Here is a 22,295-nt window from a genome sequence, read left to right on the forward strand (position 1 = left end):
GGCCACAGTTCTTCATCATCTCTTTGCGGTCCAGAACTATCGTCACTGAGGTGCCCCGCACGCCTCTTCCTTGCAGGACGCCAACGCTCTGTCGTCGACAAGCACCGCTAGGAACAAAGCTGTCACTTCCCTGCCGTAGTTCACCCTGGTCCCCGTCGGACGTTAGACGACCCGTGACTCCTGCCTGAAAGGGAGGGCACTCAAGAAGAGCCGTCGATGCCCCGACACCGAACGCTGAGTCCCTCGACAACTCTCGACGATCCGTGGCTCCTGCCTGAAAGGGAGTCACTCAAGAAGGATCGGTCGACACATCGTCGGAGAACTCTACTCCACCAGGTACATTGGGGGGGGGGTAAAACCTTAATAGGAGGAAGTAAGACTACTGAACATTACATGGACTGGGCTTGTGCTATATATCTTTTATTTACAGGTTGCCCAGGTGGGGGGTCTCCACCCAGAACTGTGCCTATTGGTAGGGGTCAGCATTCTGCCTATTGTTTCAACCATTTTACGTTCCTGCCTATCTCTATTGTTGGTTTCCTAGTTATTAATCTGTGTGACATTTTAACCGTACAGTTGATTCACTTTAATGAGATTTCATAACCTTGGTGGTACCACTTTAGAATTGTATATATTTATCATTATTGACTTCCAAGTACAAAGTGCATTATTGTGATTGTGTACATACCCTTGAATATTAATTATATAAAGACTGTGTTTTCAGTAATACAGTGTGTGGACATTCCTTTGTGGGGGTTCGGGGACTACACTGTACTTAAGAACCAGCCTGCATCACCTCCTGAGTAGCTAGGCCTTGATTGCTCGACCACGTACCAATAATAGGGAATCTTGGCTGGGGTCCTCTGTGCCTCTCCTCTACCATATAGAGAGCGGAAGTACAGACACCCCCTACCAGTCTTTACAGTAGGGATTTGGACACTCTCTACAGTGGCATTATACTACAATGTTCTTCATGCTCTTCTTTTTACCCTGCATATCCACTCCAGGCCAGGCCTATCTGCTGACATGTAATTAATCATGTGTAGCACACTCAATACCGGAGACCAGTCTCTAAGCGTCTGACCAGGATTTGAACCTGTGTTGCTCTGAGTGTTGTTTGTCCCTGAGCTATCCTCCTGGTGAAATGGTTTTCATTTTCCATGCACTCGGACACCACTCCAATCATGCTTAGGTTAGATGCTGTAGTTGTGCACCTGCTTCCAGGGTGCCAACTATTGGATGTTTTAATCCATGAAAAACACCCCCATTAAAACAGGGGTCACGGGTTTCAAACACAACCTCTGGCCTACAAACTTGCAGCTTGGATCAGTCCTCCCTGGCCAGCTAAGATTCCCAAGGAAAGGAATCTATAATGTAGCCTCCCTGTTTCATGGTTTTACAGATTTTTATACGTAGATACAGACAGAAATCACTTGGTTTCCTTTCAGCATTTATTAGAAAAAATAATGGGGGGAAACAATAAATACATGTCTCTTGCTTGGGTCTCCAAGTTTTCAATCCCGCCTTATAGACTAATGTCAGTGCAAACAAGTAACATAAGTAGAGTCTGAGAAGGTCATTCCTTTCCCTGTGTAGTTGTTTAAATACCCTAAGAGCCATTTGCTTTTAGGGTAACGTAGGGTCTTGGCTTGATGGCCAAAAACACAGCTCTGAGCGCCCCATTACAGACATCTAAGTGCTCATGTACATTTTCATTGTAATAAATATTTCAAAAATAGAACTTGCAGCTTAATTTTTAAAACTCAAAACATAAAACTGTATACATGCAGATAACATTTCCGATGCATAAATATGGATAAATACAGACTGAAATGTTTTAAAAAAAAATCATAAAGCCGGAATCCTTACCTATAGCCTAGATGAAGATTTTCCCCGCAATTCCTGCCTGCTTGGTGACTGTTACTACCAGCTCTGCTTTATTACAAAAAAATGGCCCTCGTGGCTTTCCTGTATAAATTGTCAGTGATGGTAGCAAGCGGCTGCGCAACATTAGGTGATGGAAATAGTCCACACCTGGGTATCTGGCAAGCACAGTGGCAAAGGCTGCAGAGAGGGCAATTGCTGTGGCACGTCTTTGCTAAGACCTTATTGCACCCCATGGGAGCCTTCGCTGAGTGTAGCTCTGTAAGCGGTCAGTTGCAAGTCCTAATGTGCCGCTCCTAGAGAATCCCATACAACAGGGCCCTTGTTTTCAAGAGCTACGTTTTCAAATAGCCACCTTAAAATGTCCCTCTAAAATGTTCATCGTCCCACAGAATTTCCATTGGTCTTTGCTTTCTGGAGACCAGTTTAGTTGGCAGATGTTTTTCCAAACGAACAGTGGGTCTGTGTGTGCACAGGCTATCTGGGATCTAGACACCAATACACGCTTTAGGACTGTCTTCAAAACAAGGCCATTTGGCCAGTAACATTTCTTGTGCAGTGCAGCGATCCCCCTATACGAGTCATGCCTTGCTCTATGCAGCACCTTTGTAGTAGGTGGCACAATCATAATGGTTCCCAGGGCTTTACGTGGGGTAAGAAATCGAGGGTGGCTCATTTGGGGGCGTGGCTTGCAGGATGGGTGTGGCCTGAAAAGTACACAAACAATAGTAAGGTACGCAAACAAATAAATGAGTGTAAGCATTTATATATGTGTATGCATACCTTGCTATGGTTTGTGTACTATGCAAGCCATCTTTTATAAACAAAGAAATATGTCACATATTTCTATGTTTTTAAAAGATGGCTTGAAAAGTGCACAATTCGATCCATCGTTTATAAAACTTTGACGACACAGTCTGAGGCGCTTTTGTCCGTCGGCAAAGCTTTATAAAAGATGGCTTTCATTGTGTACTTTTCAAGCCATCTTTTATAAACCTAGACATATGGCACTGAGTCCCCAGGTTCACCAAGGGTTAAAGACACCTCAGTGACCTGGGGAAGGGGGGGGGGTGAAAACAAAAGGACAGTAACTTCCTCTGGCTACCCCGGGGTCACCAGAGGAATTTACAGTCACTGACCGAAGTGCCACAAAGCCACAGCATAGCTGTGGCTGGCTGGCTCTTCGGTCAGCTTGCCTGGCTTAATGGCAGGAGCATCTCCCGTTGGGGCTGCAGTGGGATAATGTGTCCCGCTGTGGTGTGGTGGGACCGGGGGCTCCGGCAGAGCCCCGGTTCAGCCCCACTTTTTGGAGACTGCTGGGGCCCAGCCCCGGCTGACCCGGCCCACTTAAATCACTGATGGTTTCTCATAATCTAGCTCCAAGAGGTCGCCAAAATGGCACACGCTGTGATATACGAGACCACTTTACATGACATTGTGCCCTCCCCTTAAGACCTTGCAAAGGGGTCTACGCCCGTTTTGTTCCCCTGGCACACTCTAGTGTCTAATGTTTCCATGATTCAGTGTTAGCTTTACAGGGTCGGCAATTACCATCGTCATGCTTTAGACCCCACACGGGGGGCGGGGGGTTGGCAGGTGCGTAACATCCAGGGGACTCAGAATATTAAATCTAAACCGAAGAGCTGTCATCCTGATCCTATGATCTGGGAACAATAAATAAATCCCTCCATTCTTTTTTTTTTTTTATTTTAATAATTTTTATTAAGTTATGTAGTATACAATCATAAAGTCATAACTTCACAAACATAATGCAGTAAAACCTATACAATGGTATGGGTTAAACAGTGGTACAAGAAGGTGTTCCGAGAGAGCAATTCATTTAGTACACTGTGTATATTTAGGAGTTAAGCATTAGAGGAACAAATTGTCAATACAATTGAAAACAACCATGGCACAGTATTGTGCTAAACTTAGTGTAGAACGATTTCTGCATTATGATGTCTTAAGTGGGGGAAGACAAACACAAGACTGACAATTGACAAACACGAGATGTGAGGGGAGGGGGGAAAAAGGAAGGGAGGTAAATATTAATGAAGAGAGGCACCTTGGCATATATTACAATAAATATTCAGTTGAGTGATCGGATCAAAATTCACATGTAAAGATCTTGGGAGCATCAAAGGAGTATGATATATTTGAGGATGTCACATTCCGTGCGTGGTTACATTAAAGTGATTCAGATAGCGAATGAAAAATGACCATTTAGCATTAAATTTGGGTATAGAATTAAGATTGTTTGCCATGCACATTTCCATCATTTGCGTGAGACATATATTGTTCCACCAACTTCTTATACACAAGGAACGAGAATTTTTCCAATTGGCAGTTATACATTTCTTAGCCAAACAAATGAAAAGATCATAGAGCTTGGATGCACCAGAGGGCAAGTGGGTGGTAATAGCCAGACTACCTAAAACAATATTCTTAAATGAAAGTGGTATGTCAATGAAAAAAATAGAGTTAAGGTATTTCCAAATATTTTTGGGGAATATTGAATACCTCGAGTAATTTATAAAGGGACATAATGTAAAGGCGCAATCCTTCCGCACCTGAGGGGATAAGTGGACCAATTTACTTTGTAGTCTCTCAATAATCTTCGCAGACTTCCTGGATGAATAGAGTTGGAAACTCAAGTAAACAATATGGTCTGCTATGTCCCCTCTCTTGTAATGTCGTGTGGTCTTATACAGCAAAACGTCTGTATCGTTGACGGCCGACCTGCAATTTGGCACACTTCAGTAGAGCAAAGGCATCACGAATAGGTAGCAATGGTGCCAATGTCCCTACCCTCCCTTGCTCCATTTTACTTAGCCGCAAAACCCCACACTAAGCCCCCGGGCCCTGCATTGACATGCCTGATTTCCATTCCACTTGATTTTCCTTGCGTATACCTCCACACATGTCCCCATTGCCAAGCCCTCCACCCACACCCCCCCTGAAATAACACACCGACTCCGATTGTGGGTGGACAGGCCACAATTGGTCCCTACTGTAGTGGGTGTGGGGAGACGTGGGCACAGGGAGGCCTGCTGGGCGATGTGGCTATGGTAGTGTCCTCCCCAGGCCTCCCTTTGCTCGGCGCGCCCCCTGGCTACATAGCAGCTCCTGGATGTTGTGTAGGAGGGGTGGAGTGTCCTCCTTGAGGGCTAATGCCAATGGGCTTTCAGATCGTCCCACCTCTCCCTTCAACCCTTCTTCTGAAAATGGTCCGACCATCACTGCTTCCTTCAGAAGGTGAAAATAGCTGGGAAAATATGTCAGCTACCATAGCCCCACAGTACTTAGAAAGCTGCTCGTGTTATCATGCTATAGCGCTGTGCTTATGGCGAGACACCAGGGGAACGGACATTACATTTAAGGTGTGTACTCAATAGAAACGCTGCATGTTGACTGGACTCCAACTACACACGCCCAAAGTTCTAGTGTGTTGACCTTTGACCCCGGCGCCCATTATTGCTTTACTGCCAGCAACCTGTGAAGTGGGCGAGGCGTGTTCATATCCACCCCCTGTCTGACAAAGCGGCTGTTGCCCTGGAGCGTGTCACTGGTATGGCTGGTTGGACTGGTGGGCGGTGTACCTCTCGCAGGGCAGACATACAGCCTGAGCCCAAAGACAAGGTCGCAAAAGAAGCCTCTCAGAGGAGCTGTCATGGCTATTTCCTTAGCCAGTCTAGTTTAATTCCCCGTATTGTGCAACACGTGGCTAAAGAGATGCCCAAACAAGATCATTACACACTGTAAAGTGTCAAGCTGGAAGGCAGCACACATACAAACAAGGTGTGACACTGTAAAAGCACCCCCGCCCCCGGGATAGGGTTGCCCTCTTAAGCGATTAACTGTGGAACCCCCTACATATGAAAGTACTCCTGCTAAGAAAAACATATGGTGCGTCCCCCTGAAAGAATGGGCTAAGGGAGCCAGGGCTTAAAATGGCGGAGGGGCCAAGCCCACCCCCCCACTTCCAACACCCCCCTCATTCCCCTCCCCCCGCGTCCTTCTCCTTCTCCTTAGGAGAGGGGTCACTGGTGTGATGTCCTGGAGGAAGTGTAAAAAGAAGCCAAAAAGGGGCTTGTGGACAGGAAGGGAAGGAAGCCCCTCTCCTGTGGAATGCCCTGATTGGAGGGTGAAGGTCTCTTCGAACCTTCAACCTGTGACTTCAGAGGCCCCATTGGAGCCTCTAAATAGTGGATGCATGGGGAGGAACAGTCTTTTTCACTGCGTCACCTCTCTGCTGCAAGGAGAACCAGGTTGCAGTAATAGGAGGTACGTGGGGAATGGGATAGTTCTCTGCATTTTGGTGGCTCAGAGAGCCCCTCTGTCCTTAACACCCACCCACCGATTACCTGGTGATTGGGATTTATAGGGACGATTTGCCGAGCAGACTGCATTGGTGCGCATTGAGCGTTGGTTCGGCGGCACTGGAGGAAGCACGGCATCACATTTTTGTGAAACTTTTGTGGTGAAATATGGCGGGTGGTGTGGTCGTTCACTAGAAAGAGTGTATCCCAGGAGTTTTAATAGTGTTTTCTTTAGGCCGCGTTTGCTGGCAGTTAGGTGGCAGCTAAGGACATGGCTTTGCGCACAAGATCACACAATCCAAGCACGATGGGAGGGAGGCAGCCAGGGACGTCATTTCACCAAAATGCCAGGGGTAGCGGAAGGGACATCACCTGTCCCTTGACCTCTGATGGCATGACAGGAAGTGGTGTAACGTGACCCTGCTCCAAGTGACATCACGAGAAGTGATGGCACACAACCTTTCACCCCTCAACAAATCAGACAGTGGCATCACATAGCATTGTTCCTCAGTACACTATGAAAATATGGTTACAGTATCACTGTAATATGATATACATTTCAACACCAAATGGGATGGCACCATGTTCCCCTGCCCAATGGGCCTTGACAAATAACCACTGGCTACTGGTTGCAGCCAGTTTTTTTGTTAAAGTTTTTTTTGTTGCTATGGGGTAGCAAGGGAGAATGCAGGGTTCGCAGCTGCGACCCCTAGCGACCGCCAAATGCCATCCCTGGGGGCAGTCAAGCTCCTGTTCCAAGTGTAGAATTCATTTTCTATCTAGATAGGCAAATTATACCAAAGAAAACAAAAAAAAGTTGCTGACGCTTTGGGAGATGGCAAATGATGGGACAGTTTATGTGGTAACATGACATTCTCCAAGGCCCTGTTCAAAGGCAGCAAGTAATGTGATTTAATTGTAATAGATTACGCAAGGTGATTTCACTGTTACATGAGGACTTCGGGGTACTACGCCAGGCTATCAGACATATTGCGTGTTTATAGAGCAGAACTGTTCAGAGGTACTGGGAGCTCATTTGAATAATGAGAGTGGTAGTTTCGATTTCTAGCCATTTAATTGCCAAGCACTGGAAAAATAGTTGGTAAAAGTGCACACAATCATGATTTCTGATATTATGTAAACACAGTAGGGACCTAAATATGGTGTATGTTAAAGGGCGCAATATAATAGCACAGAGCGGTGGATGTAATTGATAACTGATAGATTCGGAATTCCCCCTGACAGACACCACAGTGTGTGACAGAAGGGTGGGCAGGGTGAACGGCCATTCCTACGGAACCAGGTCAGCTGAAGGCGGCAGAGGCAAATGGTGAGAAAGATAGTGCCAAAGTAGAGACAGCAGACGAGCTCCAGAGGAAGAAAGCCGCGGGACTGATGAATTAGTGGCCGAGATTCAGGCAGCTTGCACCGAGGGCAGAAGAGGAGATGGCAGTAATGCTGGAATGGCTCTGGGGGATAGTAAAGATGTTCTGGGGACAATTGAGGAGAACTTGTTGGCCCCTAGAGGCCACCACCAGTAGCTGGAAGAGAGCATGGTGATTTGTCACTCATTTGTAGCGAGAGCAGCAGAGTGGGCAAACTTAAGGACTTCATTGATTTGGTATGCGAGAGAGAGGTCGACTGAAGAGGAAGCCTCTCCTGACATTGTGTTTATTCATCTAGGTGGGAATGACCTGGCTCAGATGGGTAGGGGGACACTGTGGAAGAAAATGGGTTTACATTTTGGTCATTGAACAAGGACTTTCGGGCTTGCGAATTGATTTGGTCCGAGGTGATATCTAGGGTCTCTTGGAGAGGGGCAGAATCGCATACAGCAGTGGAAAAGTCAAGAAAGAAATTGAACATGGCCATGGCAGCATGTTGCAGGGGGGCTGGATTTTCAAGGATGGGTTGATAAACCTAGGAGTGCCTGGTTACTACGAGAAGGAAGGGGTTCACCTGTTGGCCACTGAGTTGCACCTCTTTTTATTGAATTTAGAAGCTGCCGTAAAAGAACGGGATTGTGAATAAAAAGCGGTAGGCTCAGGGAGGTTGTGGGAATGAGACCTAAGTATGCGAAGAGTTGATAATGAGAAAAAGAGAGCTGACTGGAGATGAATAAAAAGGATTAAAGGTCAAAGGGGGTGCTGACAAAGAGAAAGAGTAAATGAAAGGCGCTGCCGATCAACTGTGTTATGAATGTGTGTTTTGAAGTTAATGGTTGTAAATATGTAATAATAAACTGCAGCCGGGTGTTGCCACAATAAGACGAGTTGGTGTAGCCCCAGTTATTGGTACAAAGGAAGCTAAAGTGCAATTGTTGGATATGTTGGGTCACGGGATGTGAACAGTACCCGACTGCCTATGGTAGCCTTGGCACCTGGCCTCGGCCAAGAGATGCACTAGTCATGCACCCGAAGTACATGAGTGATGCTGAACTCAGTGCCTTCTCTGCAAATAGCGAAAGCCGGGCAACTTTAATAGATGACAGCGCTCACAGACAGAGAGTAGTGATGTATCAGGCAACGGCTGCTATTATGTTACGCAGAGTTAGGGAGACGTGCTCCCGATACACATATTTCACAGTACTTGACGCAAACTACTGAGCAGAAACATGCACATTTTCAAAATGATAACAGGGGTAGAAAATAGGCAACAGTTTGCACTGTTGCTAACATGCTCCTTTGTTTCTCTATACCCCCCATGGGCGCAACAATTCTGCATTTCGAGAAACCGGTGAGGCCTGCTGAGCTGTGTTCGCAGGTGTGCCGGCCCGCTCTCTCCTCCTGTGCATAATAACGCCGGCCGCAGACTGCGGTGTCAGTGTTCACCCTGTGCATTAGTACAAGAGGCCGGCGGCGCGGCTTCTGCACTTTGCTCTGTGGTACATAGACCGCCAGCCGCCGCCAGCCGCCTGCAGCGGGGCGAACAATTCTGCAAGGGTTCCTAGCACACACTTCCCCACAAGCTCAGAGGCGCCGTCACAACAAACGATTCTGCGCCTTCCCCGAGCTTCACACACGCCACCATGACTGAAAACATCTCTCACGGCGGCGCCCGCGGAGTGCCCCCCCCCCCCACGCAGGCCCGAGAGAGCCCGGGACACCGCAGCGCCCCAAGAAGCGAACACGGCCTCCTCACCTGTAGCGCGAGCGCGTAAACGTCAATGGCTGTCCAGCGGGCTCCAGACAAGGCCGCCGCTCGCACTGTCAGCCTGTCAGGGAGCTAAACAGCCCCGGCCCCAGCCCTCGGAGGGCAGGCCCTGCTTCCACGCCCCGACCTGAATTTCCAGTTCTCTGGCATTGCTGCCTACTTCTCTTTATTGCCGTGCCCGTCCCACCTGGTGTCGGGTTACCAGGAGCCAGCACTTGTCGCACCTTGCAGAACAGCCAAACATATCGCATACCTGGATCTGTCGCTACCTGTTGACTTCATCGTTAACCCCCTGCGCGCCGAAGCGCACTGCTCGTCACGCGCCGCCTTCTTGCTGCGTGGGCAGCCAGGTATTAAGTTCCACACATGTTGCACACCCCAGCACAGGGCGGCCGAGCAAACAGTTAAAACATGCTAATGTTTGAAGGAGCCACGGCTGGCTGCTGTGTGAAGGAAGGGCAGGGCAGTGTGCCGTCGGCGCGGCTCCCGGCAACACCTCCACTCGTAGGAACCCATCACTGAAGGCTAGCGTTTTTGCATCTGATAACAGTGTTAGGTACAAAACTCCACCTGGGTCACTTTGATGGAAAGCATTTTTAGAGAGTGGGCTGTATTCTCTGTTGGCTTAATATAAACATATGTCCCTCCCATTAGCCCCTTCCCTTTGCCCCCTCTTCTGCTGCTGAAGTTTAATGTGGGGGGATGGGCTCTATATTATGAATGAAGGCCCTGCATGCACCGCACACCCACCGTGTATTTTTTTTTTACCTGGAAATTCGCCGAGTAGTCATGCTTAAAAGTGCAAAAAAGGTAGCAGACGCCTCTCTCTCTCTCTCAAGAACACGGCATGATAACCTGTTCAGTGGTTTTTAAGCATTTGAGAGTTTGCAGCCATCTGCTTTTTGCTCACTGTACCTTTCATAGATGAGAAATTACCATTTGTATATCAGTCTTTGCCCCGCCCACATGGGCAGTCCAGCACCGAAACGCTATGCCAATTCCCTTCTGAACAAGAGTACCAACAGCAACCCCAGACACGTGTTTCAGCCTTGTTGGGCCCATCAGTGAGCTGGAGCTTAAAAGTGTCATAGTAGAAAGAGGATTTGGAAATATTGAGGTCATGTGTAGTAGCATTTTGGGCTAGCATCCACAACAGCAACGGAAGTACAGTGGTTTGGGTGATAGCTCAAGGTGGGACTTATTTAATTCCTCGGGAAAAATAAACTAGGAATTCAGGCTGCAAGATGAATAACTTGATATGTGGTGTTGTGTGGCGCTATGTTCATAAGGTGCCCAAGAGCTATGGGTCACTGTATATTAGTGTCATAATTGAAAATAAAGATAGAAAAGCATCAGTCCACGATCTGTAAAAATGTATGGGTTAACCGTCAGCAGAACAGGGTTCATTGGTATGTCAGCAAAATGGTACTAGGGACTACGTTGACGGAAAGTTGGTGGCAAAGTACGTCATTCATTGGCTCTGAAACTGAATGGACTTTCTTAATTTCCTTACTTTTATTATTAACAGCATACAAAATGTATTTAGTGACGTTCGGAATGTTGAGCAGCCTAATAGAGTACATACATATGACTCCAACGTACAGCAAAGGATAAAATAGATGAGGCAGAGAATCAGGAAAGTGTGGTTGGCTCATTCTGACCCCTTGGCGCAAAAGACATTTGTAAGAAAGGAGAAACTGCACTACAAAAAATGGCTAAGGTAACAACAACACCTATTAATGCAAGTGAAACAGTGCTGGGGATATTAAGACTTCATGATGGGAAAAGCTTTTGGTCAATTGTAAATTGTAATGGAACCAGTAATCATGGGGTATTAACAAACCCCATCACAGAAAATGGTTGGACAAGCCATTTCAGGGAGTTACATACAAATGTCTTTATGGAATGTTGTGAGTTTGCTTATGCAGGAGAATGGCACTTAGGCGTTGCAAAGACCGGAGGGGGGGGTCTGCACTTCTGCTCTCTATATGGTAGGGGGAGGCACAGAGACCCCAGCCAAGATTCGCTATTATGGTAGCAATGGACGAGCAATCAAGGCCTAGCTTTTCAGGAGGTGATGCGAGCTGGTTCTTAAGTACAGTGTAGTCCCCAAGCACCCACAAAGGAATGTCCACACTCTGTATCGGTTACAACACAGTCTTTATGTAATTAATATTCACAGTCATATACACAATCACGATAACTCACTTTGTACTCCGAAAATCAACAATGGCAAATATGTACAATTCTAAAGTGGTACCACTAACGTTATTAGATCTCATTAAAGTGCATAGATACAGATCAAAATAAAGAGGAAACCAGCAGTAGAGAGAGGAAGGAAAGCAAGATGGTTGAGCAATAGGCAGAATAATGGCCCCGTTACCTAGACACAGTTCTGTGTGGAGATTCCCCCTGGGCAACCTGTAGAAGAAAGATACAAGCCCAGTCCATATATTGTTCACACTAGACTTTCCAATAGTTCTGCAACCCCAAAGTACCTTGGTGTTGTAGCGTTCTGCGTCGGGGAATCGTCGGCCCTTCTTGAGTGTCCTCCCTTTCAGGCAGGAGTCACGGGTCGTCGAATGTCTGACGGAGAACAGGTCAAGCTACGACGGTGAAGTGGTCGCGTCGTTCCTAGCGGTGCTCGTTGATGGGGAAGCGTAAACGTCCTGCCAGGAAGAGGCGTGCGGGGCACCTCGGTGTCGATAGTTCTGGACCGCAAAGAGTTGAAGAACTGTGGCCCAGCAAGGGCGTCGAGTCGTCGGCGCCTCTGTTGTCTTTGGGTGTCGGGAAACCCACCGGTGGATGCTTCTTGGTGCGTCGACGGTCGGGCCTTCTCCAGCAGGATACAGCAGCGACGATGCGGACGAGAGCATTCTTGGATCAATGAAGTTCTTAGGCAACGGGAGCATGGTGGCTCCAGTCGGTGCCGGCGGTCGGCGACAGTGGCGGACAACAGTCCATGCGCTTCTCCTTGGAGTTTCGCAGCAGTCCCCGTATCGGGTCGGCAGCCTGTCGAGGGTGTGTCTACCAGGGAGCTTAGGCAAAGATCAGCTGTGCACGATGGTCCCTCGTAGCTCAGGAAGAGGCCACCTTACCAGGTCCTCTCTGGGTCAGTTCTTGAAGCACATCAGCTTTCAGATTGTGAAGGAGAGCAATAGCAATTCTTCTCGTCCAGCAGGGCTTCAGGATCAAGCTTCAGTTACTCCAGTTACTCGTCGTAGTGGACTTCAGCTTCTGAACACGATTCCTAGCAGTGAGAGGTCCCCAGATAAACTGTTGATCTCCCATTCATTTAGCTGGGTCACACTCAAGCATCCAAACACGGCTACGGGCATTCATGCAGGCAGGCAGCCAATCAGGCACACAAGGCTTTCAGGCCATTCACTTCTCTCCAGACACAACAAGTTATGTGTGTTGGGACAAGTACCGAGCTATTCAACACTCCAAGCTGCATTCATACCGGTTTCGGGCAGGGCTGTCTCAACCATTGTGTCAACCACCAGATACTAGACAGCCACAACATAGAATGTATATTCGTCACACACTCCATTCACCCAGGGCCCACCCACAGGCGTACCCACAACATATGGTCGTTGAGAAGGCTCCAGCCAGTCTGGTTGGCACTTCCCCACACTACCATATATGGAACTTCCACTCAACAGCCAGTCAGGGGGAAGGGATAGAGGCAGGGCTTCCCGGGACTTCGGGAAGATCAAGGTAACAGGTGATGGAAGGCAAGAGGCCATGGGGGCCATTTTGTCTCCATCCAGAATCTACCAATTCCAATGACAGGGCCTGGGCATCCCAAAATGGAGGAAACTCAGGGCACCAGTCATTTCAGCACGGAGCTGCCACCAGCCCGTACCCTGCTCTGTGGGTCACACACAGGTGCCCAAAAACATACACTAGGGTCGCAGGGTTGCACCTCTACCCATGGGTGCCATAAGGGTATCCCATGGGTTTGTTCACCAAACCAAAAGAGAGAGAACTGCAACACCAGGAGTCCCACATGAACTCCTGTGCAGAAAACACGACAGAACACACGATAAAAAGCAGTAAAGGACAAGGATACGGAGGCCCTGTCCCTCCGATGCATTTCCAGCATCACAGATGTTACCACCGGAAATCTTAAATGAATTGTTGCCACACTATCTGAGTCCAGAGCACCAGGACCAAATGGTCTATGCAACAAGATGATGAAAATGGCTCCTGACAACTGGGCCTGAATACTCTTTGTGCTCTTCACTACTATCTTGAGAAGTCCTAGCCCCCTTCTTGGAAGTCCTCATCAATAAAATCCCAATTTGCAACAAGGGGGATTTCCAGGACCAATGTAGTTATCGCCCGATCACCCTCCTAGATGCTGAAAGTAAGATTTTCCCAGTTTGTGTGCTTAAGCAACTGGAAAGTTGGACAAGTCAAAATAAAATACCGTCAAAGTTTCAAACTGGGTTTAGGAGGAGGATCGGGACTGACGCTAATGGGCTGATAATTAACTCAATGATAGAACATACTTGCACCAATGGAACCCACCCCTTATATATTGCTAAACCTTGCATTCGATATGGTGGACCAATCCAGATTAAGGAGCAAGCTTCTTAGATAGAACATCCCACACCTTCTTTTGGACATTTTAATTCATAAACACAGGGATACAGAGATCAAGGTGAGGCTAAATGCGCAAGGGGAAGTAACTAAAGCAATTCTGACCACGTGGGAAATGAGGCAGGGTTGTGTTTTGGCACCCTGCCTCTTTAACCTGTATATTTCAGATTTGGGGGCTTTTCTGGAAGGTGCAGCATGCGTACACGCAGTATTTGCAATGGAGCACTGTACCTGGTCAGGTTATGCTGACAATTTTCTGTTGGAGGACAAGACAGCCATTGGACTAAAGCGCCTCTTGACGCGATTTGAAGAATACACAATTTTAAATAAATTGAAGGACAACCCTGCAAAACAAATATCCTATATTTTAATGGAAAGGGGTCCAAACAAATAAACTTTAAATGGTTTATGCGCAAGAATTTTCTGTCTGTTGTACATTCGATTAAATATTTGAGGTTTCAAATTGTGAGAAACCAGAAGGTGTCTCACCCTCTAGTCCCTTGGAGATCTGTTATCCAGGTGGCCAGGACACGGCCATCACTTTTGGATCCAGTTTTTGGGAGTGGACCAGTGCATGAGGATCACCTGTGTGAAGGGTCTTCGCGGAGTGGGACACTGGATGGTAAGACGTGGTTCCCCTTCCTTGTAACATCTTTACCCCATCCTACAAGTTAAGATATTTAGAAACTCTACCTCCCCTTTTACAACACAAACACTTTCTCACGGCCAGCCCCCTATGAGAGAAAACAGACTAACACCCGAGCAGTAAACCTGACGTGTCCCAATAAAATGGTCAGGCAAGGTCAGGCAATTACTGACCATCACACACACCTGACTTCCATTGATGCACGAGAGCCCACTATGAGCGAGGCAAGGCACACAAGGAAACAGCGGTTCCAAGATGGCAGTTTAACGAGAGAAGAAAGACAGCAAAACAGAAGGGGATCGTAAGAGGGGAAATTCCCTTGACCTTTTAAACAAGGAACTGTTACTTTGCAAAGACCGCAAGAATAAAAAGCGTAAGACCAGGAAACCAGGTTAAAGAATCCTGAAGAAACCTGCATTGTGTGTCGGAATTACCTGGGGCCCTCCCGCATCAATAATAAAGGCAGGGAGAATCACATGCCGCCGTGGTAGAGTCCTTGGCTTCAAGAACAAAGTCGCTTCAGTGAAATCAACAGAGCCGGTGAGTTGGGGAGACCGATACAAGACCGGTCTGTGATGAAGCCAAGGTTGCAAGCAGCAACATTGTATGGTGAGCGCTGGAACGAACATTGTTAAAACGCGTGTGATAAGAGATGCAAGTTAAGTTGGACTGCTGATGAGTTATTGAACTTTAAAGCAAGCTGCAATACTTTTGACAGACTGGTCCGGCACCGCGTGGGTGCTCAACCGAAGGTCTCTGTAAGGTATCCAGCTGAGAAGTCGTTGCCTGACCGTGTGCCGGCAGTAATTCTGTGATACGAGTTGGGTCTGACCTCATTGTTTTTTCTGGTTTCCTGGTAGTAGCTGGCACTGAACAGGAACCTTTATTGTGCAGATCCCAACTCCTTATACCGGGTGGTGGGTAAACATCTGGAAGATTTCAATACCAGCTGTTTCATGAACCTTAAAAAGAGATGCACCGAAATGATGGGATTTTATAATGTTAATTTGGTACATTTGACATCTGACCTGGAAATGGTGCAGCGGAAAATGTTTGAGATGGATTGGTGTGGTATTTGTGATGTGAGAAAGAAGTATAAGTTCTATTCTGATGTGTGCCTAGATAGCAAAAAAAGGGGTAGCATACTGAATCATTTATATCAATGCTCTGACCGTCGAGTTTTACACACCTTTTTAAGAATCCGATTTAATCTTGTTCATACCAAAGAGATCTTATATACTAGACGTGCAACACAGTCAATGACATGCTGCTTCTGCAATGCAAATCCTGAAACATTGGAGCACTTAATGATAAAATGCCCACAACTCCAAGTAAAAAGGGAGGAACTATTTGGTATGTTTGTACACAATACTGATTCTTTGAACTCTGATTTCTTTTAGAGTTTTATGCTGATAAGGCAGCCTACGACTTTAGTAATTAGATTGTTTGCCTTTTTGAAGCTGATGAAATGGAGCGAATTATTTTAGATAATGTTTGATATCAAAGATCGTCCTAATAATGATTTTATCAATGTATTTGAAATATGAATTTTCCTCGTTTTAGTAGATGTTATGTTATTTTGCATTTATATAGCGTCTTATGTACCATTGGTATGATCTGACGTGTTGATGTATTTGATATTTCTTTGTTTCTTTGTATTATTTTATGTATACGGTTTGTAATAAGCCTATGTAAAATAAAAACGAGCATCTGTTACATAGCAGACCGAAGGGTCATCAGCATGTATTTAGTCCGGTTGTCATTGGTTGTGAGAGGTGACCATGGCAACCTTTGAGTTGAAGAAGGTGGCGACTTGTCCCTAGAAAGTGTTCAGAGGAGACAGATTGAGGCAATGGATGTTGCAGTGATAAGGTGCTAAGAGAGCACCGATAAGAATCACAAGGCTTTAAGATATGTGGATCCTATAAAGTTCCTTGTGCCAACAAAGCTGCATTAGCAGTGAAGCAGTCTCTGCAGGTTGATAAACTGGTGCTGGGATCATGACGGAGGGAACAGACCAGCATCTTAAAGAAGATGCTCTGAGCAATGAAGCAACCGTGACTATATTTGTAAAGAAGATAAAGGAATGAGTAGAGGTGGATCAGAACCCCTGAATAATTGTAATGTCCTTACCTCTGCTACTGCTAATATGTTGGCTGATTTAGTTTTCATATTGTCTAGAAATTGAAATATAATTTGCACAGTGGATATGAGCATGGGGCTCTGTTTGGTATTTAAATATGAGCAGCAAAGAATTCATGACAATGTATACATCATGGCAGCTCAAGCATGCGGCAGAAAGAGGGGGGAGGAAGAAGCATGCTAAAGTAGAACAATCATCATCAGAGGTGAGCCATAGGGAGATCAGTAAGGAATTCAAAGGTGGCCAGGAAATGATCATGCACTTGTGCATGAGTTGATTAGAGGGTGAAGTCTGGCAGTATCTTTCTGGTGTCTTTCAGGCTATTCTCTTACTAGGGATTTCTTCTGTACTGTGATTACTATACGCAAAGAGGTCTGAGGTTCTTCTTGAGAATGCCGAGTACTGTCTTTACGACAGCATGTAGAAACTGTCCTATTGTAAAGTTTGGTGAAAAAGACCTAACATGACCTGGTTAATGCTGATGTTTATTTGTAGAGCGCTCACTGCTTAACCAAATAACTTAACTGCTTAGATCATCAAGAAAAAATAGAAGATGTGAAGGTCTCACCGGAGTTCAAACAAGTGAAGTACTTTGCAATGAAAAATAGCAGGCATCCCCATCACAATGTTAGCATTTTGCATGAGACAAAAGTGGTCCCGCCACAGTTTAATACTTAATATGTCTCACAAATATCCATAGTTTATACATTAACCCGTCACCCAAATACACATTTTCACTACAGAAATATCCTATTGATTCCATTACAGTTCTGGATGACAACTTTTTCAAGACTGTACACGTGTCTCTAGATAATAGCTTACACTTGACATAAACAGAAATAACCAAAAGTTTGCTGTACTCATTCATTTAACTCTTTTCAATCTACATTCATCCTCTTATATACTCAACATAATTTTAATAATAACATGTCAAAAAGTTAGATGTGAGCAGTGTTGCTGCCGGCATTCTTGTTACATTCTCCAAATACTCATGTATCCTGGTTGAATATATTTCTATTAAATGCTCCGCTACACACCGGCATTATAAAAAGATCAAGGAAGAAACAAATTCCACAATATTTCTGTAATATAAGTTAATATACCTTGTCAAAAATATAATTCGGTATGATGACAAGATGGATGAATAAAAGAAATCCTGAACATCGTTCTAAATAACAATACAAAATCTGGAAACAACTATCGTATAACAACATCTTAATCAAGGACATTCTGAAAATGATTAAAGCTGGATCGTTATTGTAACTATCAAAGATGCCCCAAGGCTGATGACTATTGTGAAATTACTTTAAAGAAAAGAACAACTCTGGATCCTGAAATCAAATCCCATGTCAGAGGTCTCAATGAGAACATTGAGTGACCTACTTTATTGAACATATATATGTGACCATATTAGTAGTAGAACATTCCTTTACAATGCCATGCCACATAATCTCATCGCTACAAAACATGTGTTCAAGCAGATAGGGTAGGATCGCTGTGCAGCGCTATGATCTATGTGCCGCTTTACTTGCCTTAGTTTGACTGATTTGGTATGTAAGTGTATGGCAAAGCGGATTCACAGAATGCCCATCTTTTGTCTTTGAGTAAGTCTGATGAGAAAAACTGTACAAACAGGATTTATTACGATGAACTTTATCATTTGATGAAACCACACTGGACTGTATAATCAGTCATCTAAAACCTTTTTTGCAGTTCCTATGTTAGAAATGATCCGCTCTTTCTATGAAACATAAGTGAAACACGCATGAGCATTGAAGGGGCTATTTAACAAGATGTCGACTGTTAATGGCTTAGTGCTTTTTTGCCTATCATTGGCACATTATCAACATCGGTAATATGACCAACAGACTAAGTTTATAATGTTGCTATAATCGCTTAAATAGATTTGGAAAGAAAGCACTTTATCCAAAGGAATAGCATATACATTTATACATTTATGCTATCCAACAAGCTGCTCCTTTGCGGAACCACCACAAAGAATGACGATGTGCAAAGGAAATATAACAATTAGATCAACATACCCAACAATAACTACCAAAAGCAAAAAATAAAGAAAGCGCAGCACAAACAATGAACTACTTTCTGAGTATTTTGCTTGATGGTTTGTTCCTCCTCTGGCCACAGTATGGGTGAGAATATGTTAAGTTATGGGTGTTTGAAGGTGTCTCCATGGTGTATCACAAATGGCCTCAAGAACACACCAACTCTCAGAGATGGTTCAAAGGTTATTAAATGTTTTAATAGGGTCTCACTTAAGGCCACCCCTCTCTTTCGTCTTCCCTGAGTCTCGTTCCACCGTAACTCAGACTTCCCTAAATCCCAAAGGGGACACTAAAGATCAGTAACCCCTATTATCTAAAATCTGGCTAGCCTGAGGTGAGGGGCCTGAATACAACCGCCTTATCTATCTTACTCCCTTCAGGGTCCTCTAGGTGGATCCTAACCCTGGGGCCCACAAGAATAATGATCTCAAGAAATTGTGCCTTCCAAACACCCAGATCTCACTTAAACTTTACCTCTCGTGCCCTCATACTCTTTGGCCAATGTTTGTACTTCCTTTCCCTTCCTTCTACTCTCACCCTTCTTCTCCTCCCACTCTCCTCTTTCTCTCTCTGTCCCTTTGTTGTTCTTCCAACTACTGCTGTTCTCGTTCTCTATTTACTGCTCACTACTCCCCTTTCTACTGATCTCTGTTACTCTCCCCCTGCTACTCTATCCTATGGTACTCTCCTCCCGCTGCTCTATGCTCCACTCTGCTCCCACTTCTCGCTACTACACTCTCCTCCCACTACTCTCTAATCCACTATCCTCCAACTACTCTGTAACATAGTCTCCTCCCACTACTCTCTACTGCCACTCTACACTCCACTCCACCCCTTCTCTCCAGCAGTAACCACCCTTTCACTCTCTCATTCACCCTTTCTCATTAACTTCCACTCTTTCTCTCCCCTACTTATACACTTTACCTTGGCTAATCTCTTCACTCAACATGCATGCACTCTCAAACCCAAATAACACTTACTCTCACCAACCAATACCTCACCTTTCACACGTTCGCTGTAATTCTCCTCCACACTCTGCTGCACTGTCCTTCTTCCCTCTGGTCTCATGGCCTGCCCTTTTCCTTCCTTGACCTCTCCCAAACAACCCACAGTCCTCTGTCCCCAGAGTCCGTTTTCATTCTCCTCCTCCCTCTTCCATTCATCATGGCACCCACCTGGTTCCCCAGGTCAATCTCGGTCTTGATCTTTCCCCAAGGTTAGGTCATACAGGCACACGGTTTTAAAGCACCTCTCAAGCACCACCCCTTTCTCAAACGTGGGTTTGCCAGAGTTTTATAATGGTGTCCAGCGACCACCATGACATTTCTGACTGTATGTTTCCCCATATAGGCAATACACTATCAAACATTATTTCGTTAAGCACTGAATTAAGTCTAATTCTTAAATATTCTAGCCCTTTAGGCATCCACCTAAATTGAACAAGAAGGAGATCCATTTTGTTGTTACCGTTCAAACTGAGAAACTTTTCATTTGGACCAAGTAATTGTATATCCTAAAAAACTGGAAAAATCATTTATGGTTGACATTAATGCTGTAATAGAGGTTAATGGGAATATGAGTGTCAAAGGAATATCATCAGCATATGAATTAGCTTTCGTAAACCCCACCAGTGTGTGAACTCCTGTAACCTGTGAAGCCTGGCAAATAGCCATCAATAGAGGTTCAAGGGCCAGTAGGTACATGAGCGGGTGTAATGGACAACTTTCCTAGTACCCTTCTCTTAATATCAAACTCTGCTAATATATGCCTATTACCTCCAACCTTGTGGAGGTGGCAGTGTATAGCATCTTGATTGTGTCTATAAAGCCGTGACTAGGACCAAATGTAGCTAATACCAGAAACAGATAACCCCACTCTATCGAAAGCTTTTTCTATACCAAGTGATAATGCTAGAGTGCAGGGTAATCTCTCATCTTTGCTGCCACAGAACATGTAGAGTTCCCTTATTTTCAGCTCCTCCCTCCACACATAAGCAATAGGGGTGTTACTTTGGGTGCCTTTAAGGTGGTGTTGAGAAGCTAAATAATTTCTATGATGACTGAAAGGAAACGCAAGCATTCTTGCTTGAAGATAAATCATACAAGGATTTAAAGAATCTTGAAATAGAATGTAAGAAAATATGATTTCAAGCCATTTAGAGAAAAGTAAAGACAGTGAAGTCCCACATTAGTTTAATGTATTCAAGGAAAACAAATCTGCTTTTGCAATTTGAAGAAATATATTATGAAAGGGCTAATAAGGCTGCCAAGTTATTGGCGGTAAAACTACGGGATGCTCACACAAGAGGTTTAGTGACGTGTTCAATCTGGACAGACACTAGTGGATGAAGGTTTAAAAAGAGATCTGTTTAAAGTACTTCATCTCACGTTATATGACTAAGAGAAAGTCTCCCCTAGTGCCCAGGAGGAATATTTTAAATGGCTATGAATTCATTTCTGTTACCTATGGAGATATTTGGAAACTGGAATAGTATATCACTATAGTAACATAACACGAGCGAAAGGTGCCAGACTGTCACTGCATCCAGGTCCTTCACTCCTTACCTACCTGTTTGGTCGCACATCCATCTCCAACTTTCACATAGTCTAATGAACACAATCTGCAGGGGAGATCAGGCTATATTTTCTCGCCATAGATCGGTATGTATTGCTGTAATTTGATAGCTTACGTCCAAGTGAAAACACCAACCTGTCTCACCACAAACTTAAATAGAATTTAGCCTGACATGACATGAAACAAACTCTTAATAATAACCTTTTTGACATTGTTTTTGCCAGCCTTTTTAAAATGTGATTGTACTAGTTTGACAACTCCATGCCCTTACCTTCTGTTACCAACAAAATGACCTTTATTCACTTCCTATTCTTGGCTCAGGCGTGGCAGTCAGAGAATTAATGTCCAGAGGTGTATCTAGGGTACAAAGTATAGTATAGAAACAGCCAAGCAAAGAAGTCATCAAACATCCAGGATTCGGGATTGTCAAAGCACACTCTCGAGCACCTCATGCATCTAACATTACATTGTGTTATAAGTTACAATTTTCCAAATCTGCAATGGAAACATAACCCAATTGTCACAAAAACTTAGGTATTATCCAACTCCTCCCTTTTGCAGAGCCATTGTCCATCTGACAACACTGACACACACACACACCTGTGCTATTACACAACATTCTTCCTCCGCTGCATCTCTCCATGCCTGTGTTTGTGGAATCTACATTCTGCTTTCACATCCTACCTTCCCCTCGCTCATTTTAATTTACTCCAGCAGACTAAATTCTGGATACCCATGGCGGGGGCACAGTACGCCACTCCAGGGACAAGCCTAGGTGCTCACGTACTACTACAATTCTGATTGGGTGCAGTATAAAAGCATATTCATGTAAGATACCATAACGTAACATGAAAAGCACATTCTTTTGCCATGCTTGCACATGGTTGTATTTTCTTCCTTTCTGT

The 22,295-nt window shown here is 45.1% G+C and overlaps 1 protein-coding gene across 7 annotated transcripts in view; it reads right to left on the minus strand.

The window, feature by feature from the left end:
- ELF1 (E74 like ETS transcription factor 1) overlaps positions 1–22,295 on the minus strand; it is a 917,745-nt gene that overhangs the window by 397,645 nt on the left and 497,805 nt on the right. Inside the window, exon 1 of one of the 7 annotated variants that reach the window (XM_069639216.1) lies at positions 9,345–9,492. The exons of the other annotated variants lie outside the window; for them this stretch is intronic. The gene's annotated coding sequence lies outside the window, so the exon portion shown is untranslated. Of the gene's footprint in view, positions 1–9,344; positions 9,493–22,295 lie in introns of those variants that run through there. 7 annotated transcript variants of the gene reach the window in all.

Source organism: Ambystoma mexicanum, chromosome 7q (genome assembly GCF_040938575.1).
Source record: "Ambystoma mexicanum isolate Mex_15411 chromosome 7q, UKY_AmexF1_1, whole genome shotgun sequence".
NCBI classification, from domain to species: Eukaryota; Metazoa; Chordata; class Amphibia; order Caudata; family Ambystomatidae; genus Ambystoma; species Ambystoma mexicanum.